This window comes from Balaenoptera ricei, chromosome 7, assembly GCF_028023285.1.
Source record: "Balaenoptera ricei isolate mBalRic1 chromosome 7, mBalRic1.hap2, whole genome shotgun sequence".
Lineage (NCBI taxonomy): Eukaryota > Metazoa > Chordata > Mammalia > Artiodactyla > Balaenopteridae > Balaenoptera > Balaenoptera ricei.
In genome coordinates, this window is record NC_082645.1 from 29,893,214 (window position 1) to 29,913,111 (window position 19,898).

Genomic DNA, 19,898 nt, shown 5'->3' on the forward strand with positions numbered 1-19,898 from the left:
GCTTTTCCAGGTTTTATCAAATGGTTTGAGAGCTGGAAAAGAAATGGTTTTTGGCTCTAAAATGCAAAGAAAACTGCAAAATGAAATTATTAAATATTTCAAAAGGAAAATTAGATGAATCTCTTTCATTTTGCATAACAAAACATTGTATTTTTCATGTGAGACATGGCTGCATTTTTTTCCGTGTTTGACAGGATGTGGGATGAGGCCTCTAAGAGGCCTATATAATCCAGGGTTTATATAGCCCTTGAGTTGGCCCTTCTCCAGCCTGGCATAGTTCAGGCAGAGAAGGTCAAGGGTGCTAAAACTTCGGCAAGGTTGGACAGGCAGGGAGGGGAAGGCAAAAAAACCAAATCACCTAGGCTAGAAATGCGGGGGCGGGGAAGGGGGGGGAGGAAGGCTTGGGGGGAGGGTGTTTGGCACCATTGCAGAGGTTGGGCTTGACCGGCTGCTGGGAGGTGAAGGCGCAGTGTCCCCGGAGATGGCGCGGTCTGGTTTCTAATTTTGGAAATGGCCATACCAGGATTTCCAATTTGGCAGCCAGGCTGGCAGCGAAGGGCTCTGAATAGCAGAGAGAACCATCTGGAGGCAGGTGGCCATTCAGTGTTGTGTAGGGGTATGGATGCAGATTTGGCAACAGCTAGACAGCAGGGCTTAGTTTCTAAAGCAGGGAGGCGGCAGAAGGGGAGAGAAGAGAGTGGGAGAACTCAGTCCTTCTGAGGCTGCAGAGCAGGGGAAAAGCAGCAAGTCAAGGAACACTTGAGGCACGGAGGTTCCAAGGCTCCCGGGTTCACCTAGCGTCTGATTGGCCGCAGGACAGTCCCAGGAACACTGCTGCAGCTCACCCAATGGGCCCTATAGGGCTTCTAGATTGCTGGTCTGGGAGCAGGGCCCAATTCTACATGCTTCCCCTTGGAGGAGGAGTGCCTTAGTCTGAGGGAAACAGAAGCCCTTCCGAGATTCCGCTGGAGGCAGGGCCCCTTAATATGTCCAGAGAAAACGCCATGCAGCTGCCATTTCTTGAGTCAGGGTCAGAAGGAAGTGGAGTGAAGTGACCCCAATTTTCGGGAAGAAGAAGGCCAGAGAGGCAGGGACCCACGCAGTGGGCGTTGCAGGGACAGATGTTTAAATAAACTCCTCTAGCCAGAAATTGCCCTGATAGGCATTAGGGTGTGTCTCTCTGGGAGGGGACTGAAGACCCTGACCCGGAGGCATTGTGATGACTGAGCAGAGATAAAAGAGGAGGAGACAGAGCTGCTGCACCTCTAGAGCCATTTGGGGCTGCTGCAGAGGCTGGTGACCCTGGCTGGAGAGCACAGTGGAGAGCGCCAGCGTTCCCCTGGGACTGTCTCCAGGGTCCAGAATCAACCGCAACTTCTTGGGTTACCTGAGAAGCAGAGAAGGGGCAAGGCCAGTGCACCAGCAGAGGAGAGAGAACTTAGCTGGCCAAGCTGAAGAAGGGAGAGGTCATCAGGGACTACTAGATTATGGCAGCAGCGACCGCCTGGATCCTGGCACAGTAAAAATATTTCCAGCAACCGTAAGTGACCTTGGATGAGACTTCTCAGGGCACATCTGGAGCGATGCTGTAGGGGCTTTGGGTAATCTTGTAGAAGAGAACATTTTTGATGTTTTTCTCCTATTACACTGTGAATAGAGGACTTGCAAGTTGGGTGACCAAGATTTTTCCAAGACGATATATTGTGTAGGTAGAGGTATCACTGTTTCTCATTAACTGGGCATCATTGATCCAGAATCTAGGATTGCTGATGGTTTAAGAGCCTCAAAGTGTTTCAGATTTGGTTAAATTTAATATTTAATTAAATGTCTAGAAAATGTAACAGTATGCCAACTAGTGAACTGCTGCAACTCAACCCTTACTCTTCACATGGTGATTGATAGAACAACAAAAGTTCTCCCTCCTATAGCAGACCCGACAGATTATGCAAAGGACCAAAGCATTAAATATATGAATGTGTTTGAAACAAGGGAGCAACTCGAAATATTTGACATAATGTGGCTGAGGACATGAAAATAAGGGTGTCAGTGAAAGACTTAAAAGACATAAGATCCTGTTCTCAGAGTTCTGGGCAGGTCCTGTTCTCAGTTTTCTGAGAATGGTTTTTGAGTGATAAGTACATCAAGTTTACTGGCCCTTTTTTTTTTGCTATAGGCATCACTACACAAGAGTTGTAGGTATAATGCTAGTGTTCTGAAGTTTTTAGATCCTTAAAAAGTGAGTATTATATAATGCAAAAGTACTACAAAAGTAGGAATTCATATGCAAGATGAAAAGCCAGAGATAGAAGAAATGGAGACAAGGGAACAGAAAATGAAATTACATGTAATTTACAGGTTACTCAACAAGGGTTTTAGTGTTTTCTTCCAAATAAAAGGCCTAATATTTATAACAATGAAAAATTAACGAATGAGTTGTTCTTTTCTTTCCACCTAAATTCCAAAAACTAAATGTTAAGTGTCTGATCACAAGTATTAGCTTGTGGGAAGTAAGACCTGAGTTTGGTTCCCTTGAAGAAAATTTAAGATAGGAAGGGATAATGGTTAGAAAAATATGGGGAAGCCAGCTCACTAGGAGAGAAGAGCTTGGTGGACCACATTAACAAGGGTAGGGGTATGAGCAAAATGTTCAGGGAAGCTCAGAGAGCACACCACTTAGGATTCATGAAGAATACAATGTTTGCTAACACGCACATTATTACCTTTTTTTGCTCTCTAAACAGAAGATAATAATGGATTTGTTCATTGTTTGCCACTGTATGTTTTAGGTTTTGACAGTTAGAATTGGAAAATGATAATACAAAAAAGGGTAGTGGCATGCAAGGCAGTGGCAAGTCCGTTGTGCCATGAAATGGAAGGAACTGTGATGTTTAATTTAGAAAAGAGGAATAAGATGCTGTAGTCACTAAAATATCAAAGTGGAGTGCTTGGATAGCTCCTCAGACAGAGCCTCATAGGGCTGAGTCAAGAAGATTTGAAATCTGGTCCTCATCTGCATGCATTAAGGTCAGAGAATAAATGGCTCTTCTGATCTTTACTAGCTGCTGACCTATTATCTACAATAAGTAGAACTTCCAAGTCAGCCACATCCATTGAGGAATCTGAATGGTTTCCTACAGAAAACTGACAATGAGCAGCAAAACGAGTATCGTAAAGTTTCTTGGCATCTAAGGAGTTGGATGGTCATAATGGCTAATGCCTTAGCAATGCAAATATGAGTGGAAGCACACTATTTTCTACATCAGTGATAAAGCTGTTACTTATTTCTCTATTTATAAAAGTCACTTATGGCTGCAATAAACTAAAACCTATTTTTTCTTTTTCTTTCTTTTTTTTTTTTTGGCCACATGGCACGCGGGATCTTAGTTCCCCGACCAGGGATCAAATCCGCGCCCCCTGCAGTGTCCTGATCACTGGACTGCCAGGGAATCCCCAACTAAAACCTATTGTAATAATCTAGTTTTCCAACAGGTATCCAGCAAGTAGGAAATCAAATCAAGAAAGGAAGTTCTTTAGGGGACTGATAATATAGCACCAAGCTTTAATCCAGGTTTATTGACCATAGAGCCATCTTTTACTTTGCCAAACGATCACATTTTTGTTAGCATTATTTACAAGCCTTATTTACTCTTACTACTTACTATTATTTTATCAGTGGATAAAGTCACCAAATACTTCAAGGAAAAGAATGATATATCCTAATACTGCAAAGAGATCAAGCCTAGGGGAAAGACTGATAATACCTTGACGAGAAGTCTGACATCCTTGTGGTGGAAGTTTATTGAACCACTTCCCGACTAGAACTCAGTCAAGTATCAAGAGTCACCAAGTACCACTCATTTCTTAACTCCCAATTGGAAATCTACTTGAAGGATTTATTGCAGTTTGATTCCTTGAGCCTATTACATTCATTAGTGCCTAATAATGGTTGATTAGCAAAAGAAAGGGCATGAGTGCTAAGGGGTTGACATACCTAAAAGGCCTGGGCAAAAATTACATGTAATTTTCACCCTTTCTGTCACATATCATAAAGTTAACACAGACCCACAATGAGTACAGCAACTAATATTAACTGGTTTTTGTTCATGTTTGGAGAACGAGAAATTCTGCACTAATAATTTCCTCTCCCCACAGGCCCCAACACATCAATGCTCACTTCTACTTCTGTTTTTTTAATTCTTGGCTTAAGGCAACTTTGATTATGCGGATCCTATCTCCTTCTTGAAAATCCGGCTGGAGCTGCTTGTATTCCACGCACGTTTTTCTGTGTTAAAACACGTGAGTAAGATTGCCAATGTAGTACCGTGGTCACCTTTCTCTTAACTCCGTGAGGCAGTCCCCTCATCTCTTAAGACATCTACTTAGGTATAGCCCTATTTACCACCAACGTCCAGCCTGCTTTTCTGTGCTTCACAAGCATCCTCAGCCGCCCCTCGGCGGACCCCTCCCCTCCTAAGCCTGAGATTTCAGGTTCATCTCCAACCGAAAACCGCTCCACCGTGGCACTTCATTTGTCTACCACACTGCTGTCTTTATCTGTATCCCTCTTCGGAGACTGTATACTGCTGTTTTGTCTGGGCAGTTCATATGGCTCTTGGCTCGCAACAGGAGCTCGGTACAAGTTGTATCTTGGCTTTCTAGCCTGGTACAGCCCTAAAGAAACCGTGCACAGAAACGGCAGTCGCCTCTCACCCGACGTGATCAATCAGACCAGTTAGGAGGAGCTATTCAGTGGGCTTTTTAGTTAAGGAAAGTTTAACGGTGGGCCGAGGAGGGGGGCGGGGAGGCGTCCCCACCAGGCGAGGTTCGGCCCGGGATGCGGAACCCGCCGGGCTGGAAACCCAGGACCCGGCGCAAACAGCGGCGGCTACATTCAAACCCCGGCAGCGGATCCGACCCGGCCCGGAAGTGCCCGGCGCCGGAGGGAGGGAGGGAGGAAAAGATTGGCGAGCAGACGCCGCCGCGCGCACGCGCCCTCGCGAGCTGGGGGCTGGAGTCGCAACTCGGAAGCCGGAGCCCAGACGGGCCCGGGGCGGGGGGTGGGGGGGGGGAACCTGCGCGGGGGCGGGAGCGGCGGAGACGGCCGCCCCTGGCGGCGGGTTTGTTTATCCCGGGGAAGAAGTTTAGGAGCGGGAGATAGGGGAGGAGGGCGGGCCGGGGAGGAGGGATGCGGTTCGGCGGAGGCGGCCGCCACAGGGACTCGCCGCCATCACCTCAGCCGCCTCAGCCGGAGAGGAGCCGCCGCCGGGGCTGCCCGCCGCCGCCCCGCACGTCCGGGTAGGTGCCCCTCCCCCTCCGGGGTCCCGGCCGCTGGCTGCCCCCCTCTTTCCCGGGACTCACCTGCACTGAAACCCAGCGACCTCCTCCTCCCCCATTTCGGCGCCCCCATCGCTCTCGGTCCGGGACCCCCGCTCCTGAGGCGTGCCTTCCGCCCCCGCCCTTCAGCCCCACCTCCGCCCCCCGGACCTCCCTAACCTCGCGCGTCTCTGCTTCCCCTGGGAATTACCCCCTCCCCCATTGATCTCCCAGCTTCCGTCTACCAGGATCCCCCCGACTTTCCTCCACAAGCCTTGCCTCTTTTTTCTTTATCATGCTCCCCCCCTTTGTACCTGTAGACCTCCTCGCCCGCACCTTGATACCTTGTCCCTTTCTCCCACCTTGAGTACTGCCCAAAGCGAGAAACTGCACGCCACCCCCGCGTTCACGTCCATCCCTCCTTATCCCAAACGTATACGCCTGAAACTGTCCCCATTAGCCCATTTTAGGGTGAATTCTCAGCTCTCCAGCCAGACCACTCGGAGCCTCCACCCCAGTGGGCATGCCCTCAACCTGCCTACCTCCAGGCACACATTGCCCTCTCCTCCGTTCTCTCTCCCCAGGTACGTCAAGCTCACTCTGCAGTTCAGGGTCCACGTCCTGACTTACCCCTTTCTGCTCCCTTCTGCTGTCCTTTCCCCTTACAGTTCTTCTTGAATTGATGCATTTGTGTACTGAATCACAGAAAGGGGAGGAGATGGGTGGGATTTTCTCTCTCAAAGCAGTAGATCCAGTAGAAATAGGATTCACCTTCTGCCTAGCCCAACTTCTGGCATCTTTCTCTGTGAATAGTGCCATTCAGCCATACTTTTGAGGCTTCTGATGATTTGTATTTGAATACTCCTGGGCCTAGATTGTTTTATTATAGTACTCATCTTCCCAGTTTTTCCGTATAGCTGAACCTCCTGTTTCTTAGACTGGAAACTTAAGTAATAAAAGGTTCATACCTTGGAAAATTACATCTCTCCTGCCATAATGGGAAAGGTGGAATATTTCAAATTATCATTCTATTATTCTTGAGAGAAATGGTGCCTAGTGGTTAAGAGCTCAGACTCTGTAGCTGAACTGCAAGGATCTAAATCCCTACCTTTCTGTCTACCAGGTCTGGCCTTGGGCAAGTTATTTAATCTCTCTGTGCCTCAGTATTCTTACAGCTGTAGAATGGGGTTAGTGATGTACTTCATAAGATGGTGGTGATAATTGCATAACTTAATGCAGGTAAAATACAACAGTGCCTGGTAAGAGTTCAATAAATGTTCTTTATCATCATCTCTTAGCTTGACTTGGCTCGGCTATTGGTAGGATAATTTTGAGAGAGGAAGGGGGGAATGGAAAACTGTCTTTTTGCTCTTTTTAATTTAACACCTTTTTTGAGGTAGCTATGATTCATATTTTGTTACTGTATAAATTAGTTCCTTCTGGTGTGAAAAGTACAGTTTTAGCTGCCTATTTTCAGGTAAGTTACCAGGCTACACGCAGTCCCATTTTCAGGTACCTGTTTGGAAATTTTAAATTTTTATCTTTGTTTTGAGAATAACTGAAGTTTAATTATGTAGCAGATTTATCGTAGGGAAAAATGAGGATTTTGCCGATGAGAATTTTAATACTACAATTAAATACTCAAACCTGGTTGGATACTTCACACCTACCTGTCCTTTATGTTGAATTGCTACTCAGGATAGAGCTTTGGCTTCATTCCAAAGACTGGTGGCTTTTCTCTTACTAACATGTTGTTTTATTCACATGACCATGCCTTGATGTGTCTAAAAGTTTACTCTTTAAAACCCTGACAATTTCTGTCCTATTTGCTTACCTCCTGTGCATTATTATTTTCTTGATACATTTTTTAAACAACTCACAAAAAAATATCCAAATAGGTACTGTCAACTCAATGTTGTTATAAGTAGTAAAAGTTTGAAATCACAATTTGCTGTCCCAATTACACATAAAAATGTGTGCATGTGGAACTATCAAAATAAAGTTGTTTGCCTGTGTATAGCTTAAAATCTTTTTTGTGTGTCACCAATGGAATGTTCATTAAACTTTGGGTAACACTGCCTTTGCTTATGCTATTCTCTGGCCTAGAATAACCTTTGCTCTTTCTCCTGCATATCCAAATTCTACTTATCTTTCACCTCTTACTATTTTCATAGTTCTTGCCAACATTGGTTTCTATTCCTTGGCTTTCCTACTGTCTGTATTCTGCATTTGGCTTTGAATAATACAGACTGCCCCAGTTCAAGAAAAATGACTCCCATAGAATCATACTTTTAAAGTTTGTAGAAACTTTGAAGGGGTGGAATAAAATTGATAATTAGTATCTGCTCTGTGCTGAGCACTATTCCTTTGGTTTTGTAAATATTCATTCTTTCCAAAAATATTTAATGAGCACCTACTTCATGCCAGGTGTTGGGGATACACAAGAGCAGCCCTTCCCAACTGGGGTTCCAGTAAATTATCAAGCCCTAATGCTCTAAAGTATCCAGGGTATGTAATAACTACTCTCCTGTGCACCTAAAATGGTCCTATGTCCCATCCTTGAGAGAGAGAACTGAGGAAATAGTCACTTAACTCAGTTTCTGTAGGGTTTAAGTCTTTGAGAAAAGCTCCACCAGAGAATAATAACACAGACTCTGCTTTTTTTGTAATTTATATCAGTGTGGCACTGGCAGACAATAAGCAAGTAAGAAGATAAACTTATAAGAGCACTGGTAATGTTAAAAACAATGATAATCGCTAATACTTATAAAGCACTATGCCAGCCACTCTTTCAAATGATTTATACATATTAACTTGTTTAAACCTCTCAACAATCCATTGAAGAAGGCTTTATTATATCTCCATTTCACAAATGAGGAACCTGAGAATCAGATTACTTAACTTCCACAAAATCACACAGCTAAGTAAGCAATGGAGCCAGACAATATGGTTGTAGAGACTGTTACCCTTTGTTGCCTCTTAGACCTTCCAACCTTCCAATTTTTTGTTGGTTACTTTAGACAAGATTCTTTACCTTTCTGAAAAATCTTTTTTTTTTTTAAATCTCAACAGTGAGATTTCCCTGTCTTTTAGGTTGTTGAGGGGAGTAAAGAAGATTTAACTTTGTAAAGCACCTGGTATACAGATGTATCCCAAGTCTTACATATGACTAGATATTGCAGGCATTTGCATTTCGGTGGTCCTGGTCACCATTCTGTTTCCTGACTTAGATTTATTCACTTAGCAAAAGTTTATTGAACATCTGATCTGTGCCAGGCGCTTGCTAGGCTGTGGTGACACACGTTATGGAAAGAGTGTACCTGTATTCATGATGGCAAAACTCTGTTGGGGAATAGAGAAACTAAACGAATTATTACAAAAATAATAATTACAGTTACGATAACTGCCACAAAGGAAAATTACTGTAAACAACAAAAGCTCACTAATGTATCAGAGAATGTTTGTCTGAAGAAATGACTTTCAGGCCGAAGTCTGAAGGATGAACTGGAGTTACCCAAGCGATGCTGGCGATTTCAGCTTTCTAGGACTGAAAAGTCCTGTGGAGACTGGACCTTAGCACATGAGGCTGGGTGATATGAAATGAGACTGGAGCAGATCACAGTGGTCAATTATTGCTAAGCTCTTTGTACTTAATCCTAAGAGCAGTGGGAAGCCACTGGAGAATGTTAAACAGCTGAGTAAGTTACTTAAATTTTTGTTTTAAAAACATCACTTGGCTGCTCTGTGGAGGACAGATTGGAGAGGCAAGTGTAAAACCAAGGAGACGAGTTAGGCCAGGGCTCCTCAAACTTATCTGTGGCGAAGGACATGTTTTGTTTTGTTTTACTTTCTAGTTTGTGCTGGTACTTTAGTAATGAACAGTAAAATGGATGTTGTGGCAGTGTCTGTCAAATTGCTATAAAAATTTCTAAATGCTGCCTCTCAGTTTCTGTATTTACCTTGTCTCACACCAATAACAGTAGTTCATGGGTCAGTATTGGTCCACAGCTCACACTTTGACTAGAATTAAATTCACCTATTATAGTCATTTAGGCAAGAGATGATAGAATCTCGGTCCAGACTGGTGGTGATAGAGATAAAGCAGCTGGATTTGACAAATATTTGGGAAGTAAAGTTAATAGGATTTGGTGATGGATTTTATTTGAGGGTCTAGGGAGAGGAGAAGGCCGATTTCCAGGGTTAACGGTTCCTGTGCTTAACCTAGGGGGATATTGGGGGAGGAGCAGTTTTTTGTTAGTTTATGGAAACGGGGGGAGTATTGATCATAATTCAGTTGGGAATAATCAGTACATAGCTGATAATGGATGTTTTAGTGTGGAAGGTGGGGGATGAGATTGCCTAAGGAGAGAGTATAGAGAGAGAAGATAAAGGGACGTGGTCCCCTATGATTCTCCAACATTTAACGTTGAGGAAAAGAAATGAAGCAAAGGAGACTGAGAAGATATAGCCAGAGGTTGGAGGAAAATTTCCTTAGCGTCACTGAAGTCAAGGCAATAGACTGAAAAAGGAGGGCGTGGCTAATCTGCTATGTTGATTGAAGCTGAGAAATCAATTAAGTTGGGAACTAAAGAGTACACATTGCATTTAGTGACAGGGAGAAAATTTTATGTCTCAGTCGTCAGTCCATCCATAAACTATTTGATGATTTTTGTTTTAATCTGCCAAAGCAACAAGTCTAAATTTAGGGTAGAATTTTATCTGTAACATGAACCATGTCTTCCTTCCTGAGCTCAGACCCATGTTTCTATTTATCACCATCTGGGTGTTCTATAAGCATCTCAGACTCTACAACTCATTCATTCAGAACATACTCAAATAGAATGTGTTTTTTAAGTACTGTTTATCAGGCAGTAACTATTAGACTTTTAGGAATGCAATTAGACCTCAGAGTCTAGGGGCAATGGACAATTAAATATTGTTTAGTGTGATTAGTGCTGTCATAGCAGTTTATTCAGGTTGCCTTGTAAGCACAGAAAAGGAGCCTTAAGGAAGGCTTTCTAAGGAAAGTAGAGTGTTGGGCAGAGTGTTTCCGAAGGACAAGTGGAGAGATGGAAAGGGCAATGCAATGGTAGAGGAGTTTACTTTGAAAGCGTTCAAGTTTGCTGTTTTGATTTATGTCATCACTACCCATTTAGTCACCAAACATGGAGATATCTTCAGACTGTCTTCAGGATTTAAAGATTTTCTTTGTTATTGTCCAAGGTGGTGTTTTGTTTTTGCTGGTTAGCTTTATATTTATTATATCTATACTTATGGAATCATTAAGTAATAGTAGAATGTAAATATTTTGGTTATGCTTTAATGATTTTTTTTTTCTGAATGGGAGAAATTTTATACATACAACTTTTTCTCAGACTTAGAGAATTAAAATGAAAGCCTTGGTAAGGATTGCTAAGAGTTTACTGCTAAACATCAGGTATATGGTCAATGATGGTGCTTTTGGGCTCAGTGGAGTAACACTCCCCTGATACCTTAAATGCTATTTTAGATAGTTGTCTAAATGTCCCTAGACTTAAGTCTTGCATCATAGTAGAACACAGTTCATCTTCAGGAATTACTTTATGAAGAATACTGTAGTTGGCAAAACCTTAATTGACAAGAAAATAGTGTATTAGAAGGGTAAATGATGTCAAAATGGATTTTAAAAACACAGTAAATAAAGGTTCTAGAAGACATCTGCTTTAAAATAACAGGAATATAGGGTCAATCAAAATTTTTGCTTCTGAAATACGTTCTTGAGTTTTTGTAGAAACATCGTTGTATTATTCTGATCTGCTAAGGCAGTCTTCCTTATATTTTATATTAAGAAAGTTGTAACTTAAAAATTTTGTTTTTATTTGTTCCTACTGGCTTTTGCTCTTGTCTTCTCCCTGGTTTTTTTTTAAATCTTAATAAATTCTTGTACGACAACTATATATTTTTCATATATTATGGTTCTTATAGGTATACTTTCCCAGGCCTTTTGTTTATATGCATAAGTAGAATTCTTCTGGTATTCTTCAGACTTGCCTACATGTTCTAAAGGACAGAATAATTATTAGCATTAAATTCTGAATTATATAACTCTGTGAAACAGAACTTACATACATAAAAAATAGCAGTTTTAAAAAAATTTGACCTACAAATATAAAATTGCATTACCTCAGACTTTGGTTGGGGTAGGTTGTTTATACACTTGAAGGGAAAGTAATATAGTAATAAAAATAATTAGGAGTAACAAATACAAAAGAAAGAGGTTTCACTCTCGTATTAGGTAATGCAAGATCTCAAAGGTTGTAGTGTAACTGAAAAGTAGTATGAGGCTTTTAAAATATTATTTGAGATATGTTAAAAGAAGATACTGTTGTTTCCTGTTTTGGTATGTTTTCTGAAGCAAATTTCACAGTTTTTCCTTGTGAAAATGCATTTTAATCCTCTCCCCTCTGCCCCATCAAAATTAAGTGATTTTTAAGGTAAAGCGTGCTCAAGGTGGTTTTTTTGTTGTTGTAATTTGGATGCAATTTTTGGTGTTGTAGTGGGAAATTACCCTGAAAGGTAGTTTTCATCCAATAAGACAAAAGCAAACCAAAAAAAAAAAAAAATTGAATATTAATTAAGTCATCCTGAAATTACCAAGGCAAGTATTGACACAGGAGTATTTAAATGAATTGAATTTTATTTAATTAAATTTTTTTGGTGGCCACTCTTAGGATCAGTTTAAACCTTTGTTAACCAGTCATTTAACATGGTGGTTAAGTTCTGTATGTCCAGTTTTGTTAGAAAAGCTCAAGTAGGGCATGGGCACACACCAAGCATATTTGGTTATTTGCATTCAAAGTGTATTTTTTAGAAAGTGAAGATACTTTTTCATGTGAACATTTTATCAGTGGCATTTGAGAACTGGCTTGAATCAAGTGGTACTTGGGAGGTATCTTGAGTTATGCTTTACTGTTGATAATTTTTATTTTCTCAGGTGTCTCATTTTCACTGTTGTTTTGTCTGCCTGCCTTCTCCCCACCCACAGTCCTTTATTTCTTCATCAGATTGTATAATGAAACCAGTTATTTTTCCCTAGTAGGATATAACCAGGTTTAGTTGAACATGGGCCTGAGAAACTGACAACTTACTACAGGGTAAATGGAATTTCCTCATAGATCATTTTGGTTTAAAGGGAAAAAATGCCCTTTTTTAAAGCATTTGTACCAGAGTTGTCAAGTACTTTAGATATTTTATCTCATTTACTTCTTATCACTAACCCATGAGGGTCATACCATAAGTTTTTGAATCGTACTTGCCTGCAATTACCAGATGCACCACTGCTTTATGTACTCCACAGAGAGAGAGCACTGTCAGTTAAAATTGTAAAATGCCATCAATTTTAGATATGTTAAAATACGAAAAAAAAATGGGTATCTTAGAATTTGTTAACTGTGCCATTAGTGCTGCTTCATTTTATGGTTATCACCCAAGGTCTTCAAAATAACTAACCTCCCAACATCAAGTGAAGTCAGGATAAATTTAGTTTTGCTTAACTTCAGAGATCTCTGGGCAGTATAGCATAGAGGTTAATAGAGTGCATCCAGTCTGCTTTTTAATAGCTTTGTGACTTTAGGTAAGTTACTTAGCATCTCTGCTTCAGTGTTCTCATCCGTAAAATGGAAAGGATAACTGTACCTCCCTTGTAAGAGTTGTTACAAGAACCAAATGAGTTATATTTACATTTAGAATAGTGCTTTCCACATAAGTTGCTTTGTGTAAATGTCGGTTAATTAAAACAGTGATGCTATTTCTGATCTAAGATATATAAGTAGACGATGTGCTTAAAAGGAAGGGAAAAAGGGAACCATTAGAACCTTATCTAATGGTTCATTGGTGTTTTGTGCACACGATGGAGATTAAAGTATCTTATTAATTTGTCTTTTAAGTTTAATATAAGATTGCAGTCTTGATGATTTTGATATCTAAAATAAAAATAATACCACTGTATAAAGGTTCAACTGAAATCCGTTTTCCTTTCATTTCTGTTATGACATATTTAGTCAGAATATTGACATGCTATGATAGATGTCTTTAAAATAACCTGTTATATACTTATGATTCCTGTCAAACTCATAAGAAATTCATTCAGAAATATTTTTAAAGGATTTCTATATTAAAGAACCATGTTTAAATTTTAGTTAAGACATCTGACTTCTTCATTTTGAAGTATATGGAGGAAAGGTAATACTGAGGCAGTTTTTTTTTATTTTAATGGTTTTAATATGTACCTGATTCTGTTGCTTCATTTGAGATTTAAAATCTTGTCATTTACCCTGATATAAAAGTAAGGCCTTACTTTGAACTTCTTGATATTTCCCTTTTTTCCACTTTTGCCTTGTTTTAATTTTATTCTTTTTGTTTTGAGCTCATATCATTCATTTACTCCATAAAATTGACCAACTGTTAAATGCTGGGTTCTGTGTTTACAGTGATGAATTGGAAATAACCCTTGACCTGTAAGACTCACTATTTGGGATTTTTTAATACTGTTTAGTCATTGAGTGCTTAGGCACAGTGCTGAAGACTTCATATATCTGCTCTTTTTGTTTCAATCCTCATAACTACCTTTCTAGGGTAGTTCATTACTTTAAAAATGTTTCCACTAAATAAATGGCAGAGAAGAGTGAGCTCTTGGTAGATGGAAGGGTAGTGAAGATCTGAGTGTGGTCAAGGTAATGTGGAGAGGGAGAGTTTTGGTGTTAAAATTCTTTTCAGATTAGTGTTTTCTCTCCTAGAAAGGATATGACTCTTGCATTCTGTTACCCTAATATAGCCTTCTTTGTTTTAATATAAAAATGTATTAGATTAGCATGAGGGAAGATTTTAAAAAGTGTTCTGTCCCAATTTTAGGGTGGAGTTCGGAACATGGCTCTGAGAATAGGATTGTATTATTAACATTTAGGCATCAAGGTTGCTTATTTATTTATTAAATATTTATTTGCTTTTTTATTTTACATAAACTTTTATGGAGTATAACATACATTCAGAGACAGGCATGTAACATCATACAGCATCAACACCCTTGTGTATGGCTTCTTACATCAGTTTTTATGTGATCCATCTGTGTAGTGTGTAGTGGTAGCTTCTTCATTCTCATTCTGTTGTTTTCCATCCCATTGTATGACTATGTATATGTACCGTAATTTATCCATTTTACTGTTGATGAACATATAGGTTGTTTCCAGTTTTGAGTCGCAATGGATAGTGCCCCTTATAGAATGTTCTTGTATCAATACATATCTTTTGCTGCACATCTGCGCATATTGCTGTAGTAGAATTTTTTGGATCGTGTGTGCTTTTGTTCAGTTTTAGTATACATTACCCAGTGTTTTCCAAAGTGTCTTTTCAGTAATGAATGAGAGATTTATTTGTCCCACATACTCTGCAACGTTTGCTTGATATTGTTTCATTTATTTAGCTATTCTGGTGGGTGTAAAGTGGTATGGCTAGTTTTTCAAAATATACACGATTCCTTTCTTCACTCATACCCACGTACCCCTCCCATGTGCACACCAAGGGAAAGTGGAATAGAGACATGTATATTTTCATAAAACCCATCAAATGATTCTGGTTGCCTTGTCAGTTGATAAGATGCAGAATATAAAACAAATGTAAGTATAATTTAAGGAAAATGAGACTGTCATGAAAATTACAACTTCACTGTATAGTTTACTGACTTTCTTACAAATGATGCATTTCTGCCTAACTTTTGCTAAACATGGGACAGGTTTTAAGATTTTGCAAGCTGGTGAAAAGTTTTGTAGGCCCTTTTATTGAGTGAGTCTGCAACATTTCCCCAAAGCTCTAATTACACAATACTGGAATGCACTTGCTCTTACTTGACTATCTACCCAGATTGTAGGTTGTGTTCATTCATTATTTTGTGAGGTTTTGCTACCCCTTAATTAGGGGAAGTGGTGTCTGCCCAACAGAGTTGACTCAATTTTCAGAACTTGAAAGTTGAGCAAATTTTACCAAATGCCCACAGCATGCTACGTATTGTTTTAGACTTAATTTCTTGTTATTTATGGAGTTTTTCTTGTGTCACAGACAGCAGTGTTGCTAATTTTTTTTTTTTAATTATCGAATTGTGTAGTGAATACCAAGGATGTGAAAAATACTTTTGCCTGTGTATCTTTTTCAGGGTTAGGACTGTGGTTAGTCTCTTCTCATTCCCCAGTCAATGTAGATCATGTTAGAATCATATGTAGGGATGCACCATTCCTGTACCTTTTGTGAATCATAATTAGTTGTTGATTTTTTCTGTTTTAAGTCACACATACAGACTCATAACTGCAGATAAGCTCATAGTTTTCCCTTTTTAACATTGCCTTATGCCTTTTTAGAGCTAATATTTTAATATCTGACTTTATTTCTTACTGCTGCAAAGTACTGTTCGTGGGTAGCACAGCTGTTTGATAAATACTTGTGCTCTACATATTCATAAGTAGTTACTGATTATTGCTAGTGATAAGAATCTTGGGATTATTAGCTCATCATCAGAAGAGCTGAGATGGCATTCATGTACTTAAAGTGTTCTCTTGAGGTATAAGAACAACTCAGTTTATTTTTTTGCAAAGCATTTCCCTGAGAGGCAGGGCTGGTAGCTGGATGGCAGTAGCCTCCTTTTATTTAGTCTAGCTTGACCGTGCGTTACATTATTTCAGAAAAGACTGGATTAAAATCCAGGGTCTCCTAACACATTGCTCTTCATGGATCATTTTGCTTCATTTCTTTCTCTTTCAATTTTTCTTTCTTTCCTTTTTTTCTTCTTTTTTTCCCCTGTAAACTAAGCAACTATATGAAATGTTTTTCTTTAAGAAAGTGTGATTCCTTAAGGAGGATTAAGCCATTTTAATGGTTATAGACATGAAAGGTGTAATGATAGAGACATATAGATCCCTACAACCCTGTATCCTAAGGCATGCTGTTTTGCCCATTTCTTTCCCCTAGAGTTTATCATTTAGAGTTCCCCAAAGTGGTAGTTCCTCTTATCTTTTTCAATGATGGTGGGTTTTCCTGCTTTTGTCTAGGATAGTACTAGTTTATGTCTTTTGTCCCAGCATCTTGTCCACTTTAACATTTGTTATGACTGTTTAATTTTTAATGAAATACTATTATTAATAGTTGCATTAAAATAAGCCTTAGTGGGTTTGGTAGAATTTTTATTTCCAGCTGCTGCCATGGTCTAGTCTAGTGATAGGTGAGAGATGTGTAATAATGAGTTCTGCCTTTAACAGGTGGTCAAATCTGAAAGGAATCTTAAGTACACCTCTCTTTCCCTAACCCATCTCAGATACAGTGTAACCAGTGACAGTATCAAGGTGGGGATCTCCATGATTAGAAGTGGGCTGGGACATAAATGATTAGGGGTAACTAACTCCTCGTGGTCTCAGGTGATGGTAAGAGATTTGATGCCTCCGCCTTCATCGACTGCTTTGGGTACCAGCCTGTTCCATGTTCATGCAGCTTGCAAGATTCATGAAGTCACAAGGATAGCAATAAGTGGTGTCAGTGAGAAACTGTAGGTTATGGAAGCTGAATAGTGGTTGAGCAGTTCTGCCATAGAATGAGTAAGCAGCACTGTTTAGTAAAGCTTTGTGTGATGATGGAAATGTTCTATGATTCCCACTTTCCATTATGGTAGCCATTTGCCACTTGTGTATGTTGAGCACTGAAAATGAGTCTAGTACAACTAAGGAGCTGAATTTCTAGTTTAATTATTTCATCATTTGGTAAGACTTTTATTTTGCAACAAATCCTCTTGAAATCAATTAGTTAAAAACAGAAGTACGTATTTAATGAAAGTGTACACTTCAGAAGCTGTTATTCTGCTTTTTTAAAAGATTTTCTACACCATTGCTCAGCAACCCAAATAACAGAGCATACAGTGGGTGGTTAGACTGATACAGAATGGATGGTTTACAGAATTGTTGTGATAAAAGAACAAAGGAGTGAAATGTTAAGCATGCTTACTAGAGAGTTTTTGAAGTGATGCACTGTGGGTTTTGAGTTTGATAAGGAAGGAAGGGAAGCCATAAGGGGGTAATGACTTAAGAAGAATGGTATGGACTCAGTGAAGTGTTGGTAATAAGAGCTGTTGGGGGATTAAATTGATGACAGAATAGGAATAAGTTCTGTTATTAAAATGATATATTCAAGTTTATTTCCATGGTTGGTCAAGCTATCCTAGGTAGTAAGTTCCAAGTCAGAATCTCTGAAAAAGATTGCTAAAATTTTAAGTGGGTGAGATCATTCAGGAAGGTAAAAGAACTTTGATGCTGGTAGGAAAGAAGTCCACTGGAGTGCAGTCATCCAGGGTGGTGGCAGGAATAGTGAAGAAGACAATGGAGACAGTGGTTGAAGTCCTCCATAAAGGAGTCTAACTCAGAGAGGTGAGTAGGTGATTGCAAGAGAGAAGAATGTAAGAGAATTTTTTAAGAATGGACTCATGCAGTTGCCATACACTTTTGTTAGGTTGGAAAAGTAGTCTGGAAGCAACAGTGGTGAGTCAGAAGAACTCTTTAACTACTTCCAACTCCTTTTACTATGGAGTTCGCCAAAAAGTTCATTTGTTTTTTTCCATAAGATGACTCAAGTGGTGCTTAGTTGTCTTTAAGTTCATTCGAAACAATTTTGTTAGATTGTATTGTGACAGCTGTCATATCAGCGTGCATTAAAAAAAACTTACCAAATTGGTGAATTTTTGTGTAGCCATTTTAATATTGAAGATGGAAGAAAAACAACATTTTTGGCATAGTATGCTTTATTAGTTCAAGAAAGGTAAAAACACAACTGAAATGCAAAAACAGATTTGTGCAGTGTATGGAAAAGGTGCTATGGCTGATCAAACGTGCCAAAAGTGGTTTGTGAAGTTTCATGCTGGAGATTTCTTGCGGACAATGCTCCACAGTTGGGTAGACCAGTTGAAGTTGATAACGATCAAATTGAGACATTAATTGAGAACAATCAACGTTATACCACACGGGAGATAGCTGACATACTCAAAATATCCAAATCAAGCATTGAAAATTATTTGCACCAGCTTGGATATGTGAATTGCTTTAATGTTTGGGTTCCACATAAGTGAAAAAAAACCTTCTTGACCATATTTCCACATTCAGTTCTCTATTTAAACGTAACAAAAATGTTCCGTTTTTAAAACAAATTGTGACGGGCGATGAAAAGTGGATACTGTACAATAATGTGGAACAGAAGAGATCGTGGGGCAAGCAAAGTGAACCACCACCAACCACACCAAAAGCCGGTCTTTATCCAAAGAAGGTGATGTTGTGTATATGGTGGGATTGGAAGGGAGTCCTCTATTTTGAGCTCCTTCCAGAAAACTAAATGATTAATTCCAACAAGTTCTGTTATTAAAATAATATATTCAAGTTTATTTTCGTAGTTGGTCAAGCTATCCTAGGTAGTAAGTTCCACTGAACCCCAATTAGACCAACTGAAAGCATCACTCAACGAAAAGTGTCCGGAATTAGTCAACAGAAAACACATAATCTTCCATCAGGATAATGCAAGACCGCACATTTCTTTGATGACCACGCAAAAACTGTTTCAGCTTCACTGGGAAGTTCTGATCATCCACCGTATTCACCAGACATTGCACCTTTGGATTTCCATTTATTTCGGTCTTTACAAAATTCTCTTAATGGAAAAAATTTCAATTCCCTGGAAGACTGTAAAAGGCACCTGGAACAGTTCTTTGCTCAAAAAGATAAGTTTTGGGAAGAATGATGAATACGTTAAGTTCAGTAAAGTTCTTAGTGAAAATGAAAAACGTGTCTTTTATTTTTACTTAAAAACCAAAGGAACTTTTTGGCCAACCCAATAGATCCTTCACAGGTGTAAGAAAAGGATATGATTTTAGCCTCTCTGACCTTATCTTTGTTTCTCCAGTGCCTGACCGATTTAGGTTCTTAATAAATGTTTGCTCAGTAAATGCTAGATGAATGTGAAATTGTTCCAGTGTCCTGGAATTCTAGAACAAAGAACATTGCTTAGACACTTTTAAAAAGTGATTTGAAAACTAGTAACAGGAATTGTTACTTGGTTTTGTTTTTGGCAGCACCGGGTGGTTTGCGGGATCTTAGTTCCCTGACCAGGGATCGAACCCAGGCCCTCGGCAGTGAAAGCGCAGAGTCTTAATTACTAGACCCCCAGGGAATTCTCACTTTTTTGACTGTAATTAAATGAGAAGGAAGAGAAATATGAAGGCAAAAGACTATTATGATTTGTTAAAAAAAAAACTATGGAGGCAAAAGCTTTAATCAAATGTTTACTCATATTTTCCTAAAGTAAAAGAGATGAGGGGAAGAGTAGGAGAAGGGACAGGGGGAGAATATAGGTTTTATTTTGGAGGAATGTTTTAGGACTCAAATAAATCTGAAAAATGCCTAGGGTTAATGTTAAGTGGATCCAGAATTGGCAACTAACTGTGCAGAAACTAAGTACTTTATAGACCTTATCTCCTTTAACACTCACTATATTCTTTCTGTACGAGAAATTATTCCCTTTCTGAAGATGAGAAA

The 19,898-nt window shown here is 39.6% G+C and overlaps 1 protein-coding gene and 1 long non-coding RNA gene across 6 annotated transcripts in view; one reads left to right on the forward strand and one right to left on the reverse strand.

Annotated features, from left to right (window-relative positions):
• Positions 1–5,427, reverse strand: part of LOC132368925 (uncharacterized) — a 142,819-nt gene extending 137,392 nt beyond the window's left edge. Inside the window, exon 1 of the long non-coding RNA XR_009504183.1 lies at positions 5,359–5,427. This is a non-coding gene — a long non-coding RNA (uncharacterized LOC132368925). The remainder of the gene's footprint in view (positions 1–5,358) is intronic.
• Positions 5,156–19,898, forward strand: part of SPOPL (speckle type BTB/POZ protein like) — a 61,101-nt gene continuing 46,358 nt past the window's right edge. For 3 of the 5 annotated variants that reach the window (XM_059927766.1, XM_059927770.1, XM_059927767.1), the window contains exons 1-2: positions 5,156–5,295; positions 5,774–5,897. The gene's annotated coding sequence lies outside the window, so the exon portion shown is untranslated. The remainder of the gene's footprint in view (positions 5,296–5,773; positions 5,898–19,898) is intronic. The other 2 variants (XM_059927768.1, XM_059927769.1) reach the window with 1 other exon arrangement.